This window comes from Syngnathus floridae, chromosome 18, assembly GCF_059516105.1.
Source record: "Syngnathus floridae isolate MCC-2025c chromosome 18, RoL_Sflo_1.0, whole genome shotgun sequence".
In the NCBI taxonomy this organism is placed as follows: Eukaryota; Metazoa; Chordata; class Actinopteri; order Syngnathiformes; family Syngnathidae; genus Syngnathus; species Syngnathus floridae.
In genome coordinates, this window is record NC_142430.1 from 232,897 (window position 1) to 255,222 (window position 22,326).

The window sequence follows — 22,326 nt, forward strand, 5'->3', positions numbered from 1 at the left end:
GCGGCATAATGTTGTTCAGTGCGGGATGGTGTTGTTCATTGCGGCATGGTGTTGTTCAGTGCGGCATGGTGTTGTTCAGTGCGGCATGGTGTTGTTCAGTGCGGGATGGTGTTGTTCAGTGCAGGATGGTGTTGTTCAGTGCGGCATGGTGTTGTTCAGTGCGGCATGGTGTTGTTCATTTCGGCATAATGTTGTTCAGTGCGGCATAATGTTGTTTAGTGCGGCATGGTGTTGTTCAGTGCGGGATGGTGTTGTTCAGTGCGTTATAATGTTGTTCAGTGCGGCATGGTGTTGTTCAGTGCGGCATGGTGTTGTTCAGTGCGGCATGGTGTTGTTCAGTGCGGCATAATGTTGTTCAGTGCGGCATAATGTTGTTCAGTGCGGCATGGTGTTGTTCAGTGCGGGATGGTGTTGTTCAGTGCGGGATGGTGTTGTTCAGTGCGGCATGGTGTTCAATGCGGAATGGTGTTGTTCAGTGCAGGATGGTGTTGTTCAGTGCGGCATGGTGTTGTTCAGTGCGGCATAATGTTGTTCAGTGCGGCATGGTGTTGTTCAGTGCGGCATGGTGTTGTTCAGTGCGGCATGGTGTTGTTCAGTGCGGCATAATGTTGTTCAGTGCGGCATGGTGTTGTTCAGTGCGGCATGGTGTTGTTCAGTGCGGCATAATGTTCAGTGCGGCATAATGTTGTTCAGTGCGGCATGGTGTTGTTCAGTGCGGGATGGTGTTGTTCAGTGCAGGATGGTGTTGTTCAGTGCGGCATGGTGTTCAGTGCGGGATGGTGTCTTTCAGTGCGGCATGGTGTCGTTCAGTGCGGCATGGTGTCTTTCAGTGCGGCATGGTGTCGTTCAGTGAGGCATGGTGTTGTTCAGTGCGGCATGGTGTTGTTTAGTGCGGCATGGTGTTGTTCAGTGCGGGATGGTGTTGTTCAGTGTGGCATGGTGTTCAGTGCGGCATGGTGTTGTTCAGTGCGGTATCGTGTTGTTCAGTGCGGTATCGTGTTTCTCAGTGCGGTATCGTGTTGTTCAGTGCAGTATCGTTGTGTTGTTCGTATTGTGTTTAACACTTAGCCTCTAACACTTAGCCTCTAACACTTAGCCTCTAGCATCTAGAAGGTAAATAAATAGGAAGGAAGGACTCACCGGTGACGTCTTCGCCCACGTCCAAGCGTTGTACTTTGTATTTTCATCCTTCTGACAGTGGAAAACATAGCCAACAAACACCGTGGAACCTAAACGAATGAAAGAAAACTATCATTTGGCCACAACCAACATTCACAGATACAACACAATGTGACGTGCGGGGTTGAGGTTAAAGGTTGAGTGAAGGGCCCTCGTTTTAAACTACTTTTTTGAAAAGGATTGGGAACAAGTAAGACGTATTTAATTTATTTAATGGGAAGTAGTAAGAGCTATTGAATTTAATCTATGTATTATATTCTATTGTATTGTATTCTGTTGTATTCTTTTGGATTGTATTCACACTAACCCCACTAAAACTTCAGCCCACAAAAACTCGCCTCTGGCGCCTAGCCTCTGGCACTTAGCCTCTAACACTTAGCCTTTAACACTTAGCCTTTAACACTTAGCCTTTAACACTTAGCCTAGAAGGTGAATAAATAGGGTTAAAGGTTGAGTGAAGGGACCTCGTTTTAAACTACTTTTTTGTAAAGGAGTGGGAACAAGTAAGACGTATTTAATTTATTTAATGGGAAGTAGTAAGACTTATTAAATTTATTTAATCTACTTTTCTTCCCAGGCAAAATTTGATGTGCTGCAATTCCAAATTTCCAAAGTGAATGAAGGAATGAAGTCCTTTAAATTATGATTTTGTATAAATACTAGGCATTAACACAAAATCGACGGCACAAAATGGGCAGACTTTACTTGTTTGAAAAGGACTGGTTACAAGACAGACTTTTTTAATTTATTTAATGGGAAGAAGACTTATTTAGTTTAATTGATCTATTTTTGTTCCCTGGCAAAATTCGATTTGCTGCAATTCCAAATTTCCAAAGTGAATGAAGGAAAGAAGTCGTTTAAATTATGATTTTGTTTAAATACTAGGCATAGACACAAAATCTACGGCACAAAATGGGCAGACTTTACTTGTTTGAAGAGGACTGGTTACAAGACAGACTTTTCTGATTTATTTAATGGGAAGAAGACTTATTTAGTTTATTTAATCTATTTTTGTTCCCTGGCAAAATTGGATTTGCTGAAATTGTATTTTGCCAAATCTTGCCTTGAGACCTGATAGGAAGTATTAAACGCTTAGTTAAATCAATACAAGTTGGTAATAAGAGCGAGTAATGTTGGTTGAACCGATGAATGAAGGTTGAAAGCAATTTAAATTATGACTTTGTATAAATACTAGATATTAACAGAACATCTACTGCGCGAAATGGGCAGAGTTTACTTGTTTGAGAAGGAGTGGCTTATTCAAAACTAAGATTTATTTAATCTGTTTGTTCCCAGGCAAAATTGGATGTGATGCAATTCCAAATTTCACCACATGATGGTGCCCAATTTTGACTTCATAGGACATATTAAACACTTAGCTTGTTATTATGTTCAAGGTAATCAGATTTGTTTATTATTCTAATGGCCTCTTCAAAACTATTCTGGATTACTACTTTGGATCTATTCTACATTACTTGGCAACAACATACTCTGTAACAGATTAGGCAGTATAATCATATCTGTTAACTTGAGAGTGCCCACACTCAATCTACTTATCGTGATGTGTTAAATCAATTACTGTTAGACATTATTTGTCTGATAATCTACCAAATCTTTGAATTGAAGAATTTGTGATTTAATTAATAGCTTGTTGTTATGTTAAGGGTAATCAGACTTGTATATAATTCTAATGGCCTTCTTTTGAAAACTATTCTGAATTACAACTTTGGATCTTATATTACTTTGCAACAATCTACTCCGTGACAGATTAGGCAGTATAATCACATATGTTAACTTCAGTGCCCACACTGTATTTATTTATGGTTATTTGTTAAATCAAGTACTGTTAGACATGAAATAGGAAGTGTTTAACATAAATGTTATGGCTACTCACCATTGTAGCTCGCTCCTGGTCAATGATACGAGCCTCTTCTTGCAGTGGAAAACTTGCAGCCAACAAACACCGTGGAACCTAAAGGAATGAAATTAAACATTAATATTTCGCCTCGACCAATTTTCACACGTACAACGCAACGCGGCTACACTTCTGCTATTACAAACGTAAATCTCCTTAAACACAATGAGTGTTACTTACCGTGTACGCTCTAGACGGTCCAGTTGCAAGCAGAAAATAAAGATATTTCTGTTGATAATCGTCGCTGCTCAGTGGCTCACGGCCATCGCGCCAACAGATTTGAATTTTGGCGGAGGTTCGGGCAATTACGTCATATCCACGGCACATGACTGCGACGTAATACCCGCTTATCTGAAACGGCAGTTAAAAGTAGAGTTACATCAAATTTTCTTGGAACCTAAACGAATGAAAGAAAACTATCATTTGGCCACAACCAACATTCACAGATACAACACAACGTGCGGGGTTGGGGTTAAAGATTGAGTGAAGGGCCCTCGTTTTAAACTACTGTTTTGAAAAGGAGTGGGAACAAGTAAGACGTATTTAATTTATTTAATGGGAAGTAGTAAGACTTATTAAATTTATTTAATCTACTTTTCTTCCCAGGCAAAATTTGATGTGCTGCAATTCCAAATTTCCAAAGTGAATGAAGGAATGAAGTCCTTTAAATTATGATTTTGTATAAATACTAGGCATTAACACAAAATCGACGGCACAAAATGGGCAGACTTTACTTGTTTGAAAAGGACTGGTTACAAGACAGACTTTTTTAATTTATTTAATGGGAAGAAGACTTATTTAGTTTAATTGATCTATTTTTGTTCCCTGCCAAAATTCGATTTGCTGCAATTCCAAATTTCCAAAGTGAATGAAGGAAAGAAGTCGTTTAAATTATGATTTTGTTTAAATACTAGGCATAGACATAAAATCTACGGCACAAAATGGGCAGACTTTACTTGTTTGAAGAGGACTGGTTACAAGACAGACTTTTCTGATTTATTTAATGGGAAGAGGACTTATTTAGTTTATTTAATCTATTTTTGTTCCCTGGCAAAATTGGATTTGCTGAAATTGTATTTTGCCAAATCTCGATTTGAGACCTGATAGGAAGTATTAAACGCTTAGTTAAATCAATACAAGTTGGTAATAAGAGCGAGTAATGTTGGTTGAACCGATGAATGAAGGTTGAAAGCAATTTAAATTATGACTTTGTATAAATACTAGATATTAACAGAACATCTACTGCGCAAAATGGGCAGAGTTTACTTGTTTGAGAAGGAGTGGCTTATTCAAAACTAAGATTTATGTAATCTGTTTGTTCCCAGGCAAAATTGGATGTGATGCAATTCCAAATTTCACCACATGATGGTGCCCAATTTTGACTTCATAGGACATATTAAACACTTAGCTTGTTATTATGTTCAAGGTAATCAGATTTGTTTATCATTCTAATGGCCTCTTCAAAACTATTCTGGATTACTACTTTGGATCTATTCTACATTACTTGGCAACAACATACTCTGTAACAGATTAGGCAGTATAATCACATATGTTAACTTGAGAGTGCCCACACTCAATCTACTTATCGTGATGTGTTAAATCAATTACTGTTAGACATTATTTGTCTGATAATCTACCAAATCTTTGAATTGAAGAATTTGTGATTTAATTAATAGCTTGTTCAGGGTAATCAGACTTGTATATAATTCTAATGGCCTTCTTTTGAAAACTATTCTGAATTACAACTTTGGATCTTATATTACTTTGCAACAATCTACTCCGTGACAGATTAGGCAGTATAATCACATATGTTAACTTCAGTGCCCACACTGTATTTATTTATGGTTATTTGTTAAATCAAGTACTGTTAGACATGAAATAGGAAGTGTTTAACATAAATGTTATGGCTACTCACCATTGTAGCTCGCTCCTGGTCAATGATACGAGCCTCTTCTTGCAGTGGAAAACTTGCAGCCAACAAACACCGTGGAACCTAAAGGAATGAAATTAAACATTAACATTTCGCCTCGACCAATTTTCACACGTACAACGCAACGCGGCTACACTTCTGCTATTACAAACGTAAATCTCCTTAAACACAATGAGTGTTACTTACCGTGTACGCTCTAGACGGTCCAGTTGCAAGCAGAAAATAAAGATATTTCTGTTGATAATCGTCGCTGCTCAGTGGCTCACGGCCATCGCGCCAACAGATTTGAATTTTGGCGGAGGTTCGGGCAATTACGTCATATCCGCGGCATTTGACTGCGACGTAATACCCGCTTATCTGAAACGGCAGTTAAAAGTAGAGTTACATCAAGTTTTCTTGGAACCTAAACGAATGAAAGAAAACTATCATTTGGCCACAACCAACATTCACAGATACAACACAACGTGCGGGGTTGAGGTTAAAGATTGAGTGAAGGGCCCTCGTTTTAAACTACTGTTTTGAAAAGGAGTGGGAACAAGTAAGACGTATTTAATTTATTTAATGGGAAGTAGTAAGACTTATTAAATTTATTTAATCTACTTTTCTTCCCAGGCAAAATTTGATGTGCTGCAATTCCAAATTTCCAAAGTGAATGAAGGAATGAAGTCCTTTAAATTATGATTTTGTATAAATACTAGGCATTAACACAAAATCGACGGCACAAAATGGGCAGACTTTACTTGTTTGAAAAGGACTGGTTACAAGACAGACTTTTTAAATTTATTTAATGGGAAGAAGACTTATTTAGTTTAATTGATCTATTTTTGTTCCCTGCCAAAATTCGATTTGCTGCAATTCCAAATTTCCAAAGTGAATGAAGGAAAGAAGTCGTTTAAATTATGATTTTGTTTAAATACTAGGCATAGACACAAAATCTACGGCACAAAATGGGCAGACTTTACTTGTTTGAAGAGGACTGGTTACAAGACAGACTTTTCTGATTTATTTAATGGGAAGAGGACTTATTTAGTTTATTTAATCTATTTTTGTTCCCTGGCAAAATTGGATTTGCTGAAATTGTATTTTGCCAAATCTCGATTTGAGACCTGATAGGAAGTATTAAACGCTTAGTTAAATCAATACAAGTTGGTAATAAGAGCGAGTAATGTTGGTTGAACCGATGAATGAAGGTTGAAAGCAATTTAAATTATGACTTTGTATAAATACTAGATATTAACAGAACATCTACTGCGCAAAATGGGCAGAGTTTACTTGTTTGAGAAGGAGTGGCTTATTCAAAACTAAGATTTATGTAATCTGTTTGTTCCCAGGCAAAATTGGATGTGATGCAATTCCAAATTTCACCACATGATGGTGCCCAATTTTGACTTCATAGGACATATTAAACACTTAGCTTGTTATTATGTTCAAGGTAATCAGATTTGTTTATCATTCTAATGGCCTCTTCAAAACTATTCTGGATTACTACTTTGGATCTATTCTACATTACTTGGCAACAACATACTCTGTAACAGATTAGGCAGTATAATCACATATGTTAACTTGAGAGTGCCCACACTCAATCTACTTATCGTGATGTGTTAAATCAATTACTGTTAGACATTATTTGTCTGATAATCTACCAAATCTTTGAATTGAAGAATTTGTGATTTAATTAATAGCTTGTTCAGGGTAATCAGACTTGTATATAATTCTAATGGCCTTCTTTTGAAAACTATTCTGAATTACAACTTTGGATCTTATATTACTTTGCAACAATCTACTCCGTGACAGATTAGGCAGTATAATCACATATGTTAACTTCAGTGCCCACACTGTATTTATTTATGGTTATTTGTTAAATCAAGTACTGTTAGACATGAAATAGGAAGTGTTTAACATAAATGTTATGGCTACTCACCATTGTAGCTCGCTCCTGGTCAATGATATGAGCCTCTTCTTGCAGTGGAAAACTTGCAGCCAACAAACACCGTGGAACCTAAAGGAATGAAATTAAACATTAACATTTCGCCCGGACCAACATTCACACGTACAACGCAACGCGGCTACACTTCTGCTATTACAAACGTAAATCTCCTTAAACACAACGAGTGTTACTTACCGTGTACGCTCTAGGCAAAATTGGATGTGATGCAATTCCAAATCTATCTGAAACGGCAGTTAAAAGTAGAGTTACATCAAGTTTTCTTTTTTAATCAACACAATCATTTACAACCGTTGACCAGAAAGAATCGTCGAAATTCGACGTCCCCCACAAACGCCACGCTCACTCGCTTTTCAGGGCAACAAAAGTACTTCTTTTTAAAAACGATGAGTTGTACTTACCGTGTACGCTCTGGACGGTCCAGTTGCAAGCAGAAAATAAAAATATTTCTCTTGTTAGTCGTATGTTACCATCCGCTGTGTCTTTGTCAACATCGCCGCCATTTTCCTACTTCCTGCTGCGAGCCACGCCCACGGATTTAAATTTGGGCGGAAGCTCTTTCCATTGGCGTCGTTTTCGCGTATAGCAAATCCGATTGGTTGGGAAGGGGGCACGGTTATGCAGCCGAGGAGTCCTGTGATCGGTGGGATGTAAAGTAGGCGTCGACGTCACGTCCGCGTCACGTGACCACGACGTGGCAGACGTCAAATAGCAACCGCTGTTTTGTTTAGTAGACTTACAGTTGTTATGCATTGACATAATGGCGCACACACCAAATAGATTTAAATAAATTAAATAATTCTTCTGCCCACTCTCTTTTAAACAAGTTAACTCTCCCCGCGGATTTGAATTCCGGCGAAAGTTACGCCCATCGACGTCACGTATGTCACGTGACCACGACGTGGCAGATGTCATATAGCAACCGCTGTTTTGTTTAGTAGATTTACAGTTGTTATGCATTGGCATAATGGTGTGCACTCAAAATAGATTTAAATAAATTAAATATTTCTTCTGCCTACTCCCTTTTAAACAAGTTAACTCTGCCCACGTCCATTGACGTCTTGTCTGCGTCACGTGACCACGACGTAGCGACGTCATATAGTAACCGCTGTTTTGACCAGTAGACTTAGTTATTATGCGTTGACATAATGGCGCACTGGTTAGCATGGCCACCTCTTAAGCATGATGATGCGGGTTCGACGCCTGATCAATGTTAGCATGGAGTGAGCTGAAGTGCATGGCGCTGAAGATTTGAATCTTTGAAATGCGCTGAGGTCTGACATATCAGGCAGAATGGTTTGCCATCACGTTCAACAAAAAATAGAAACTTTCCCACTCTGATTAAAACGTCCTGTGTTCATCTACGTATTTTCGTTTTGCTGTGCATCTTTTCCCTGCCATTTCGAGAGCCCAATTGACACTCATAGTTTAAAGAAATGTGTTTGCCCATCCTACTTTGTGGAATTTCACCACATGCGCTTTTGACCAAAATACCAAATTGAACTCAAGTGAAGCCAACACGCACAACCCCCCCCCCCCCCCCCCCCCCCCACACACACACACACACACAAATGGTGATATGAACATAAAAGAGCCGCATGCGGTTCGGGAGTTGCGGCTTGGCCAAACCTGTACTATACAACTTTATTTGTATAAAATTTTCACAACAGCTGTCACACAAACAAAGCGGGAAAAACCGAAGACGTGCGTGTTCCGCCCACGCTGGATTTATTTGCACCTTTGAAAAGACACCGTATTGCCGCAGATGTGGCAAAGAGTACTTTTGGGCATCTGAGACGGAAGGATGTCCAAAGCATCACGTCACCTGCTCTGGTAGGCATGGTGGTGGGACGTTGAGGTCAACCGCTTTGGGGTTGGCTGACTCTTTGATCGCAGGATGCCACACACTTGAAGACAGAAGCAGAAAAGCAGAGCTAAATGCAAAATGTACTCACCGGTGACTCCAATTTTTTTCCCCCCTGAAGAAACAGCTGGACGGGTGGCCCCGGCTGGCCAGTGGGACTCTTGTTATTCTGACCCTTTTTAGTGCGCGTTTGGGGCAACAACCGTTTTTTGTGGCGCTCTCTTCTGGTTCAAAAGTGCCCTGCATGTGAATTTGCTTTTCCTGCCTTCTGATTGGATGAGCGCCGGTGTGACGCGGTGCCTCTGTCACCGTGGCGGGGGGTATACGTTGGCATCGGAGCGTCTGCCAACGTCTGAGACCGGCTGGCAGTGTATCGGAGGTGTCGAGTGCGGTGCCGCTGGAGCTCACTCACCAGCTGGTGTTAGGGCCACAGAATGAAGGCCAAGGAGAAGAATAGAAAGAGAAACAGAAACTTCTCCTCCAATTGTTTGATTTGTCTCTTCTGAGCTTCGATGAATTCTTTCAGCTCTTTGTTCCTCTAGGACGGACAAATGGAAAGTGGCATTCAAAAGCCAGTAAGCGTGCAAGTAAGTGCCGGGCTGGCTTTGGGCCCTTACCTGTTGCGCGCTGTGCAGCAGATCCATTCTCTCTTGGAGGATGCAAGCGTCGCGCTCCCTCAACTCGCACATCAGGGCTCGCTTCCATTGGTCCACGGCGCTCCTAAGCTCTTCTCTCTGATCCGCCGTCAGCACGTCATTCACGCCAGCGTGGCTGGCTTTTTCGCCGTCCGTGGCGGGGCAGTCCCGCTGCGGTAGCGCCTCGTACAACATGGCCTCCAGCTCCAGGATCCTCTGGGCCGCAATCCTCGTCCATCAGTGGTCCGGCGGGAGATTTGAGGACGGCTTACCTTATGAGCCTGGTCCATGGAACACTTCCTGAAGTCCAACTCTTCATCCAGGTAGCCCTTCTGCTTGCAGAACATATCCTAGCACAGCTCAAGGTCAGAATTGTTGGGGCACATTGCCGGAGTTCCCCTTGGCTGATGTCGCGTGTCTGTCTACCTTCTCACTTTCAATGTCCAACATCTTCTGTTGAAGTGCTGACTTGGTCACTTTGATGTATTCTAACCACTGAGGAAAGGCTGCTGTCACATAAGCAGAATGCGAGAGCGTGCGTGGACGTGCGCGTTACCTTCTCGGCTAGGGTGAGAAGGGTCCTGGCGTGAATCACGACCACCTGCTCCTCGTTGGTGAGATTCTGCAAGAGCCCAAAGGCACAGCGTCAACAAGCTTCTTTCAGCGCAAAGCCTTCCAAAAGTCACATTTGAGCCGCCGAGTCTCGTGGAGTGCGAACATAAGGAGTTCGACATACACTTACGGCGTTATAGCCCAGGATGTCCAGCTTCTTCATCAGATCACTGATGACGATGTCCGGGGGAAAGGCGCAAGGAGCAATGTAAGGTGTTCTGGGACCTCGGGTTAAGGTTAGGGTTGCGAGGGACGCCTTACGTACGCTCACGCCCTCGGCCTCGCAGTAGATCTGCAAAGGGCTGAGGCCGTCTGGGAAACGGACTTGCAGAAACTTCAAGACGGGGGAGCGCCACTCCCTCTCCTGAAAGGCAGAGGCATGCATCCGTCCGTCCGTCCGTCCGTCCGTCCGTCACATCTCTGGCCTCAACACGCTTGTGCGAGTCTTCCCACCTCCAGCTCCAGGATGCGGAACTCAAGCAGTTCGTTTTGGTCTCGGATATCCTGGATGTGCTCTTTCAGACGCGCTTCTTCCGCCTCCATCCGCCTGACCTGAAAAGACAGTCAGACCTCATCTGCGGGGCTTCCCGACAGGTGTGACGCCAAGCGACTCCGCCCAGCGCCTTTCTTTCCGTCACCTTTTCGGCCAACTGCTGATTGCTCTGACGCAGCAGCTGCTTCTCCTCCACCCACTTGACATTCTAGAAGAGACAAACGCGTGGACAGCTTTGGAATGTTGTGTCATTTTCATCCACAAATTCTTTGGTTGACTGGAAAATGACATTTGCTTTTCTCCGCATTTTCCCAGCCACGTTCGGGGGGGGGGGGTTGGTCCAGTAATGCCAGACGGATGAGTGACTGAAGAATGTAGCTATTTTGTCTGAGAAAAAGGTGTGCTCATTGATGAGCTTACCTGTCCTTGTTGCTTCAGCGCTGACTCCAGATCTGCTACTCTGCTTTGATAGTGACCCATTTCTACCATCAGCTTTTCTCTGGTCTGAAAGGAGGAGGAGGGAGGCTCCTCCTCCTCCTTTCAGACCAGAGAACACCCGAGGCTGGGTGAGAACGGGGAGGCTGCGACCCGGCCGGGGGTTGCGGGAAGGGGCGCCACCTTGATCTCCTTCTCGGCGTCGTAGTCCCCTTTCGCTGGTCTGGGCTAGCAGAGCGTAGGCTCGTTGCAGCGCTTGATATTCTTGCGTCAGCTGGCGGTAGCGAAGCTCCGCCTCTTCATGCACACACCAATGCAACACAGCACTAGTACCAGAATCAGTCAGACCGGCGACAAAGCACCCGCGACGCAAAGACGAGTCCGATTCCAGGCTGAAGAGGAATGTTTGGTGCCAATACGCTGGCAGAAATGGCGGGCTACCTCTTCGGGTTCCGTGTCGGGGGTTCTGTCGGTGTGAAAAGACAAGGACGATCCGTCCGAGTCCACCAACACGTCTTCGTCGTAGCCGTAAAATGTTTCGATGACCTGCGGGCGCGGAAGCAAACATCTCTCTGAACAAACTGAAGCGACACCTCACGATGAATCGACGAGAGGAACGATAGCGAGAAAAAGGCCATTTCATCTTGCGCAACACCAAGCAGCCGCAAACAAACAGACTCACCTTGCAGGACCTCACGCTTTGTTCCTCCTCAGAGATTCTCGACGTCGGTATCGTAGCAGCAAATCTCTCTCCTGTCGACACAAATAATCCGCCTTTGAGATTCTTTGGATGCAAAGGGAACGAACGGCTCCGGCGCAGAAACAAACGCGACTCACAATGACATTTCTGACATGAGCTCCTGTCTCCAGAGCCTGAAAAACACGTCACCGGCGATGATTGGAGGGACGCTCGTCTTTTCCAAAAGTGACAACTACAGGGTGTGTCAGGGTTTTCCAGATTATCTTTATCGTATCATTGTGTTGCTTTGACTTTGACTGCGACCTGTAATAAATAATATTATTTATCCCTTATTTATCCCTATCGCTTATCCCTTCCTACACAAAGTCGTAAAACACCCCTTGCTATGTTTTGACTAGAGGTCAAGGGCTTCCTCTATTCAATCCACTCTTACACCCACCCTGTTTCTCTTAATTAAAATGCTCGTGCAGGAGCCGAGAGTCAGACTTCATTCGTACAACGGATGGACTCTCCACCTGCAGGTGTCCAAAAGAACTTACTTGTCTCCCGTGTGGTTCTTGCAAAATAAGTTGGAGCGAGCGCAACTCTAACAGGGTGCATTTTGCCACTAGCTGCCTACGGACAATGACGTCGCGCTCGCGGCTCATGGTTGACGGGCTGAGCAGCCGGGCAAGTCCGTCGTTTTCAGCGCACAGCGAGTGGCAAAGGCGCTGACAAAACGGGAGCTTTGAGCTGCTGAAAACGGCAAAACAAGTCTAAAGCGTGTTCAAACGCGTGCGCACAATGCTCCTGCTTGAAAGGTCGGAATTTAAGGGGCCAATTTTTTGGATGGCGGCCGCCGGCCAAGCTTTGGACGGAAAAGGTTTCCTGGCGACAGCGAGCGAGCGCGGCGCTGCCGTACGTGCACCGAGTCGCCTGCCTGAGGACCTTGGACAAGTCGTCGATGATGTGCCGCTGCTCCACAACTTGAAGGAACTCCATTTCACCGTCCTGCTGGCCGCAACCGCGGTCCAGGTCATTGAGCGAACTAGGCCTTCTCTGTGGAACACAAATGCAGTGGACTCTGTTGGCACGCCGCCGTTGTCCGCGTCGACTTACCAAGCTTGCCATCTCCTCGTTCTCCTGGGTGACAAAGCGCACTTTGTTTTCAAGGCGACACAGCACCAGCGAGAGTTCTTCATTCTTCCTGCTCAGGCGTTTGTTTTTGTACAGGAGTGGCAGAAACTGGCTTTCTGTTTCTCTCAGTCGCTTTAGCTGCAAGCATGAAGTGCGGGATGTGAAAGACGCACAACACGCGGGCCAGAACGTATCCATTCCTTTTGCATCGGTTTGAACGGAATCGTGGCTTTGGCTCCCAATAAAAGACATCTACCCGGCAACCGACTCGCCGCGCCGCTCAACTAATAAGCAAGCGCAATGGGTGCCTCGCTGGATGGCGCGCATCAAACGTAGCGCAAACCTTCAAGCGTGCCGTCAATAAATTACCAGTTCATTGCGCTCTTCAGAAAGCAGGGCGTTTCGATCCTCCAGTTTCCTGATGACTGCGCTGAGCTCAGCGATTTTCAGATGAAACCGTCGCGTGTCCCGATCCTCCTGAGACTGAAAACGCCCCGCAACACACACACACAAGCACTCGTTCAAAGTTCAAAACTGTTTTTGTGCTACCTTCCTCCAGCAACGAACTAAGTCATGCGTACTGCAAGTGTGTGATGAGGTGGCTTACGCAATGAAGAGGATTGCTAGTAGCGGCGTTGACCCCACTTCCAGGGTAGTTTAGGCCCGCCCTTTGGGAATCCCTCAGGGCAGCGATCTGCTGCTCGGCAGCCTGAGTCTGCAGCTGAAGGCGGTGGACGTGGCCGGCCCCAGGGCTTCATCCAAAACACTAACCGCTCTGTCTTTCAGCTTGATCTCATCCGTCTGGATGTACAAACGGGGAGCGCTCAGGCAGGCGGGCAAACTCATTTGCCAGAATTGTGACAAAAACAAAGAGAGCAACCGGCCAATTTTTTTCTTGAATCGACTAGAACACCTTTGCTGTGACAAAAGCGAAGCGAGCAACCGGACATTTTCTTCTTGTGAAATAGAATAGAATAGAATGCCTTAGGTGTCATTGCACTGCAGGTATACAACGAAATTGGGAACATAGCCACGCACCGCGCATCTGATCAGTCCTACCAGTCGGCGGATCTCCCTCTCGCAGTCTCTCTTGGTTCGGCTCAGCTCCTCCCGATGCTGGTGATGAGCCGATCGGAGCTCGGCCGCTCGGGACTGCCAGGCCTGCTGGGCCGCTGCCAGGGCTTCTTCCGCGCTCCTGGTGGAGGCGACACCGCTCGGTCTCCCGACACCGCCGCGTCTCCTCCACCTCCGCCAGCAAAGCGCCCCCCCTCCTCACCTGAGCAGACATTGCGCCACACCGGGCCGTTGAGACCGCAACGGAGCGCCGCGACGCTTACTGGGGACAAGCTACACAATACGGTAGCGGCCGCATCGAAGCCCGACGTGGCGTGCGGATAGTCAGACACGGATAGAGCGGATCACCTTGTCCATGGAGCCGTCCCTCAGGCTGAGGACCAAGGCATTCAGTCGCTGGATCTCTCCATCTTTGATTTTGATCACTCTCATCAGCTCCATTTCATGCTGCCGCAGTAATGTCTCCCTGGTAATGGCTAACTCTTTCTGCTTCTCCTCATGGAGTTTGCTTTTGAGTTCCGTCATGGCGGCGGTGGCACGGTGGTGCTCCGCCCGCAGGTCCTGACTTCTCTCTCTCTCCAGACAGCTGACCTGACATGACTTAGACTTAGACAAACTTTATTGTCATCTTGTCTGCACATGGTGCATACAAAACGAAATTCCGTTGCATACGTCTTACAACAAAGTAGTGATATTGCAGTTGAATAGAAGTAACATATCCTATGAAAATATATATATATACATATATACTATATATATATATATATATATATTAAAAATAAGTATAAAGTGCAGCAGTGATAATTATGCAATAGTGCAAGTAGGCAAAACAGTATTCAAGAGTGTGCAGAGGAATGCTAAACCATGTATTAAACTTCTATTTAAAGGGTTTATACAAGTTCAGTAAAGTTGGTAGTGCGAGATAGTGCAAGATAGAGGTCCGTAGTGTCATAAAGTACAGTTCTGTGAATGTGTGATGCAGAGTTCAGTTTAGAGCTCAACAGTTCTAGTGTTCAACAGTCTGATGACAGCAGGGAAAAAGCTGTTGCAGAACCTGGTGGACCTGCAGCGGATGCTGCAAACCTCTTCCCAGAGGGCAGCAGGGAGAACAGTCCATGGTGGGGGTGTGATGGGTCATTGATGATGTTACGGGCACGGGACATGCAGCGCTGAGATGAAATGTCCTGAATGGAGGGAAGAGGAGCCCCTATGATCCTCTCTGCTGTCCTCACCACTCTCCTCACGTTCTTCCAATCGGAGGCGGTGCAGCCTCCACACCACACAGAGAGACAGCTTGTCAGAATGCTCTCTATGGTGCTCCTGTAGAACGTCCTCATGATGGGTGGGGGCAGGTGGGCTCTCCTCATCCTCCGCAGGAAGTACAAGCGCTTCTGTGCCCTCTTGACCAGTGCCGTAGTGTTCATAGTCCAGGTGAGGTCTTCTGTGATGTGGACCCCCAGGAATTTGGTGGTGCTGACCACCTCCACAGCTGAGCTGTTGATGATCAGTGGAGCGTGGTGAGGCTGTTTTTTCCTGAAGTCGACGATGATCTCCTTCATCTTCTCCTCATTCAGGATCAGGCTGTTTTCTCTGCACCAGCCCACCAGCTGCTCCACCTCCTCTCTGTAGTCCAGGTCGTTGTTGTCTCTGATGAGCCCCACCACCGTTGTGTCGTCTGCTGACTTCACGATGTGATTGGTGGTGAACCTGAGGACGCAGTCGTGTGTCATCAGGGTGCACAGCAGGGGGCTCAGGACGCAGCCCTGAAGGGAGCCTGTGCTGAGGGTGATGACATCAGAGGTGTTCTGTCCGACCCGGACTGACTGAGGTCTGTTGGTGAGGAAGTCTAGCAGCCAGTTGCGAAGGGGGGTGTTGAAGCCCAGGTGTTCCAATTTTCCTACCAGATGCTGTGGGATGATGGTGTTAAACGCTGAGCTGAAGTCCAGGAACAGCCTCCGCACATGGGTGTTCTTCTCCTCCAGGTGAGCCAGGCTCAGGTGAAGAACGGAGGAGATGGCGTCCTGAGTGGAGCGGTTTTGCCGGTCGGCAAACTGGAACGGGTCAAATAATAGGGGGAGTCTGGAAACGATGTGACCTTTAAGCAGCCTTTCGAAGCACTTCATCATAACCGGAGTCAGTGCAACAGGCCGGTAATCATTAAATGAGGTGATTTGAGGTTTCTTCGGCACCGGAATGATGGAGGCAGTCTTAAAGCACGCCGGCACTGTGGCTTGGCCCAGCGAGGTGTTAAAAATGTCTGTGATGACCCCAGCCAGATGACTTGCACATTCCCTGAACACACGCCCAGGAATGTTGTCGGGGCCAGGGGCCTTACAGGGGTTGACTCTCCTCAGGGTCTTCAACACATCGGCGGAGTCAAGGCAGAGTACCTCCTCTTCCTGATGGGGGACAGTTTTAACTGCTGGAGTGCCGTTTAGTGCCTCGAACCTCCCAAAGAAGTTATTTAGACCATTTAGAAAGTCAGCATCAACTACACCCACCGGGGGGGGGGAGGGTGAGTTGTAGTCTGTAATCGCCCGTATGCCTTGCCACATACTCCTGATGTTTTTGACGTCGTGGAAACGATCCTGAAATTTTCGACTGCGGTCTCGCTTCGCTATCCTGATGGCACGGTTCAAGTTGGCTCTCGCTGTCCTCAGTGTCTCCTTGTCGCCAGACTTGAAGGCAGAGTTCCGCGCTCGTAGCGTTTGACGTACCTCCTCAGTCATCCAGGGTCGTTGGTTGCCCCGGGTGATGATATTCTTAGTGGTGCTGACGTCCTCGGTGCATTTGTTGATGTAGGCTGACACAGTCATGGCACACGCATGTCTAATCTACATCGGGAAAACTGGGAGGGAGGGAGGCAGGCAGGGAGGCAGGCAGGGAGGCAGGCAGGGAGGCAGGCAGTGTCTGTCTGTTGAGGTTTTCACCTTGTTCTTCTCCTGCTGAAGTTCTAACTGGACGTCCATCAGTTTGGTTCTCAGCTCGTCATTGGCGGCCTGAAGGGCGTCCGTTCGCTCCGCCTTGGCCCGCCCTGCCGGAGCTCGTTTGGACATCTCTTACTCGAGTCTCGCCCGGTCGTCAGTCAGAGATCACAACATTTGTACCTGGAGAGCACAAACGCAGCGCTGTTTTCCACTGGCTTCGAACTCAACTTCAATCGGTACCGTAACTTACAACATCATAAACATAGAACTAGCTTGACTTATTCATTGAATAAATGCATTTGGTTCTTCAAAACTGCATCACGCAACATAGCGTGACCGAGACGGCCGTTATCCACCTGCGTGAAGTTATTTGGTGAAATGAATGAGATGTTTAAGACACCATCGTTCTGTCTCTATGTAGATGAAGGTAAATAATCGATTGCTGAAGGTCCAAAGGTGTTGTGATAAACAAATAAACATATTAGTGATTAGTGACATATTTGTGATAAACATATTAGGCAGGATAATCACATATGTTAACGTGACTGCCCACACTGTATTTATTTATGGTTATTTGTTAAATCGAGTACTGTTAGACATGAAATAGGAAGTGTTTAACATAAATGGAAGACGAAAGGGGTACTCACCATTGTAGCTCCTGCTGGTCAATGATACGAGCCTCTTCTTGCAGTGGAAAACATACAGCCAACAAACACCGTGGAACCTAAAGGAATGAAATTAAACATTAACATTTAGCCTCAACCAACATTCACAGATACAACGCAACGCAAACTACACAAACGTAAATCTTTTTAAACACAATGAGTTGTACTTACCGTGTACGCTCTAGACGGTCCACTTGCAAGCGGAAAATAAAGATATTTCTGTTGATAATCGTCGTGTTTGTATCCGGTGTCTCGCTCAAGGCCATTGCGCCCACAGATTTGAATTTTGGCGAGAGTTCAGCCTATTGACGTCATTTCCGCGGTGTAATACCCGCATATCTGAAACGGCAAAGTTAAGAGTAGAGTTAAATAAAGTTTTTAGTCAACGCAATAATTTACAACCGTTGACCAGTCGAAATAATCGTCGAAATTTGGCGTCTGTGGCTGGAAGCAGACGCCGAGTTCGACATTCCTCCCAAACGCCACACTCCCTCGCTTTTCAGGGCTAAAAAAAAACAGTTGTAATTACCTTGTACGCTCTAGACGGTCAAGTTGCAAGCTGAAAACAAAAATATTTGCCTTGTTAGTCATCGTGTTACTAACAGCTGTGTCTTGTTTGCCAGAACTGCCGCTTTCCTACTTCCTGTTGCAAGCCACGCCCACGGATTATAATTTTGCCGTGAGTTCCGCCTATTGACGTCATGTCCGCGTCACATGACTGCGACGTAATATTATCTAAAACTGTTTGTGCGGTATTGTGTTGTTCTGTGCGGTATTGTGTTATTCTGTGCGGCGTCGTGTTGTTCTGTGCGGCGTCGTGTTGTTCAGTGCGACGTCGTGTTGTTCAGTGCGGCATGGTGTTGTTCAGTGCGGCATGGTGTTGTTCAGTGCGGCATGGTGTTGTTCAGTGCGGCATAATATTGTTCAGTGCGGCATAATGTTGTTCAGTGCGGCATGGTGTTGTTCAGTGCGGCATGGTGTTGTTCAGTGCGGCATGGTGTTGTTCAGTGCGGCATAATGTTGTTCAGTGCGCCATAATGTTGTTCAGTGCGGCATGGTGTTGTTCAGTGCGGGATGGTGTTGTTCAGTGCAGGATGGTGTTGTTCAGTGCGGCATGGTGTTGTTCAATGCGGCATGGTGTTGTTCAGTGCGGGATGGTGTTGTTCAGTGCGGCATGGTGTTGTTCAGTGCGGCATAATGTTGTTCAGTGCGGCATGGTGTTGTTCAGTGCGGCATGGTGTTGTTCAGTGCGGCATGGTGTTGTTCAGTGCGGCATGGTGTTGTTCAGTGCGGAATGGTGTTGTTCAGTGCGGCATGGTGTTGTTCAGTCCGGGATGGTGTTGTTCAATGCGGGATCGTGTTGTTCAGTGCGGGGTGGTGTTGTTCAGTGCGGGATGGTGTTGTTCAGTGCGGCATGGTGTTGTTCAATGCGGCATGGTGTTGTTCAGTGCGGGATGGTGTTGTTCATTGCGGCATGGTGTTGTTCAGTGCGGCATGGTGTTGTTCAGTGCGGCATGGTGTTGTTCAGTGCGGCATGGTGTTGTTCAGTGCGGCATAATGTTGTTCAGTGCGGCATGGTGTTGTTCAGTGCAGGATGGTGTTGTTCAGTGCGGCATGGTGTTGTTCAATGCGGCATGGTGTTGTTCAATGCAGGATCGTGTTGTTCAGTGCAGCATAATGTTGTTCAGTGCAGCATGGTGTTGTTCAGTGCGGCATGGTGTTGTTCAATGCGGCATGGTGTTGTTCACTGCGGGATGGTGTTGTTCAATGCGGGATCGTGTTGTTCAGTGCGGCATAATGTTGTTCAGTGCAGCATGGTGTTGTTCAGTGCGGCATGGTGTTGTTCAGTGCGACATAATGTTGTTTAGTGCGGCATAATGTTGTTCAGTGCGGCATAATGTTGTTCAGTGCGGCATGGTGTTGTTCAGTGCGGCATGGTGTTGTTCAGTGCGGCATGGTGTTGTTCAGTGCAGGATGGTGTTGTTCAGTGCGGCATGGTGTTGTTCAATGCGGCATGGTGTTGTTCAGTGCGGGATGGTGTTGTTCAGTGCAGGATGGTGTTGTTCAGTGCGGCATGGTGTTGTTCAGTGCGGAATGGTGTTGTTCAGTGCGGCATGGTGTTGTTCAGTGCGGCATGGTGTTGTTCAGTGCAGGATGGTGTTGTTCAATGCGGGATCGTGTTGTTCAGTGCGGCATGGTGTTGTTCAGTGCGGCATGGTGTTGTTCAGTGCGGCATGGTGTTGTTCAGTGCGGCATAATGTTGTTCAGTGCGGCATGGTGTTGTTCAGTGCGGCATGGTGTTGTTCAGTGCGGCATAATGTTGTCCAGTGCGCCATAATGTTGTTCAGTGCGGCATGGTGTTGTTTAGTGCGGGATGGTGTTGTTCAGTGCAGGATGGTGTTGTTCAGTGCGGCATGGTGTTGTTCAATGCGGCATGGTGTTGTTCAGTGCGGGATGGTGTTGTTCAGTGCGGCATGGTGTTGTTCAGTGCGGCATAATGTTGTTCAGTGCGGCATGGTGTTGTTCAGTGCGGCATGGTGTTGTTCAGTGCGGCATGGTGTTGTTCAGTGCGGCATGGTGTTGTTCAGTGCGGAATGGTGTTGTTCAGTGCGGCATGGTGTTGTTCAGTGCGGGATGGTGTTGTTCAATGCGGGATCGTGTTGTTCAGTGCGGGGTGGTGGTGTTCAGTGCAGGATGGTGTTGTTCAGTGCAGGATGGTGTTGTTCAGTGTGGCATGGTGTTGTTCAATGCAGGATCGTGTTGTTCAGTGCAGCATAATGTTGTTCAGTGCAGCATGGTGTTGTTCAGTGCGGCATGGTGTTGTTCAATGCGGCATGGTGTTGTTCAGTGCGGGATGGTGTTGTTCAGTGCGGCATGGTGTTTTTCAGTGCGGCATAATGTTGTTCAGTGCGGCATGGTGTTGTTCAGTGCGGCATGGTGTTGTTCAGTGCAGGATGGTGTTGTTCAGTGCGGCATGGTGTTGTTCAATGCAGGATCGTGTTGTTCAGTGCAGCATAATGTTGTTCAGTGCAGCATGGTGTTGTTCAGTGCGGCATGGTGTTGTTCAATGCGGCATGGTGTTGTTCACTGCGGGATGGTGTTGTTCAATGCGGGATCGTGTTGTTCAGTGCGGCATAATGTTGTTCAGTGCAGCATGGTGTTGTTCAGTGCGGCATGGTGTTGTTCAGTGCGACATAATGTTGTTTAGTGCGGCATAATGTTGTTCAGTGCGGCATAATGTTGTTCAGTGCGGCATGGTGTTGTTCAGTGCGGCATGGTGTTGTTCAGTGCGGCATGGTGTTGTTCAGTGCAGGATGGTGTTGTTCAGTGCGGCATGGTGTTGTTTAATGCGGCATGGTGTTGTTCAGTGCGGGATGGTGTTGTTCAGTGCAGGATGGTGTCGTTCAGTGCGGCATGGTGTTGTTCAGTGCGGAATGGTGTTGTTCAGTGCGGCATGGTGTTGTTCAGTGCGGCATGGTGTTGTTCAGTGCAGGATGGTGTTGTTCAATGCGGGATCGTGTTGTTCAGTGCGGCATGGTGTTGTTCAGTGCGGCATGGTGTTGTTCAGTGCGGCATAATGTTGTTCAGTGCGGCATGGTGTTGTTCAGTGCGGCATGGTGTTGTTCAGTGCGGCATGGTGTTGTTCAGTGCGGCATGGTGTTGTTCAGTGCGGCATAATGTTGTCCAGTGCGGCATAATGTTGTCCAGTGCGCCATAATGTTGTTCAGTGCGGGATGGTGTTGTTCAGTGCAGGATGGTGTTGTTCAGTGCGGCATGGTGTTGTTCAATGCGGCATGGTGTTGTTCAGTGCGGGATGGTGTTGTTCAGTGCGGCATGGTGTTGTTCAGTGCGGCATAATGTTGTTCAGTGCGGCATGGTGTTGTTCAGTGCGGCATGGTGTTGTTCAGTGCGGCATGGTGTTGTTCAGTGCGGAATGGTGTTGTTCAGTGCGGCATGGTGTTGTTCAGTGCGGGATGGTGTTCAATGCGGGATCGTGTTGTTCAGTGCGGGGTGGTGTTGTTCAGTGCAGGATGGTGTTGTTTAGTGCAGGATGGTGTTGTTCAGTGCGGCATGGTGTTGTTCAATGCAGGATCGTGTTGTTCAGTGCAGCATAATGTTGTTCAGTGCAGCATGGTGTTGTTCAGTGCGGCATGGTGTTGTTCAATGCGGCATGGTGTTGTTCAGTGCGGGATGGTGTTGTTCAGTGCGGCATGGTGTTTTTCAGTGCGGCATAATGTTGTTCAGTGCGGCATGGTGTTGTTCAGTGCGGCATGGTGTTGTTCAGTGCGACATAATGTTGTTCAGTGCGGCATAATGTTGTTCAGTGCGGCATGGTGTTGTTCAGTGCGGCATGGTGTTGTTCAGTGCGGCATGGTGTTGTTCAGTGCGGCATGGTGTTGTTCAGTGCAGGATGGTGTTGTTCAGTGCAGGATGGTGTTGTTCAATGCGGCATGGTGTTGTTCAGTGCGGGATGGTGTTGTTCAGTGCAGGATGGTGTTGTTCAGTGCGGCATGGTGTTGTTCAGTGCGGAATGGTGTTGTTCAGTGCGGCATGGTGTTGTTCAGTGCGGCATGGTGTTGTTCAGTGCAGGATGGTGTTGTTCATTGCGGCATGGTGTTGTTCAGTGCGGCATGGTGTTGTTCAGTGCGGCATGGTGTTGTTCAGTGCGGCATAATGTTGTTCAGTGCGCCATAATGTTGTTCAGTGCGGCATGGTGTTGTTCAGTGCGGGATGGTGTTGTTCAGTGCAGGATGGTGTTGTTCAGTGCGGCATGGTGTTGTTTAGTGCGGCATAATGTTGTTCAGTGCGGCATAATGTTGTTCAGTGCGGCATAAT

General features: G+C 46.6%; 1 long non-coding RNA gene and 1 pseudogene across 2 annotated transcripts; both read right to left on the reverse strand.

Moving 5' to 3' along the window:
* Positions 1-1,140: 1,140 nt before the first annotated feature.
* On the reverse strand, positions 1,141-7,024 carry LOC148382105 (uncharacterized). 2 transcript variants are annotated; one of them, XR_015854218.1, is made up of 4 exons: positions 6,946-7,024; positions 3,275-3,445; positions 3,074-3,151; positions 1,141-1,229 (listed from the first exon to the last, which is right to left on the reverse strand). It is a non-coding gene; the product is annotated as an uncharacterized LOC148382105 (long non-coding RNA). The 2 variants fall into 2 exon arrangements; XR_015854217.1 differs by lacking the exon at positions 6,946-7,024 and adding an exon at positions 5,010-5,088.
* Positions 7,025-9,015: 1,991 nt separating this feature from the next.
* LOC148382106 (janus kinase and microtubule-interacting protein 3-like) lies at positions 9,016-16,992 on the reverse strand (annotated as a pseudogene).
* Positions 16,993-22,326: the final 5,334 nt, after the last annotated feature.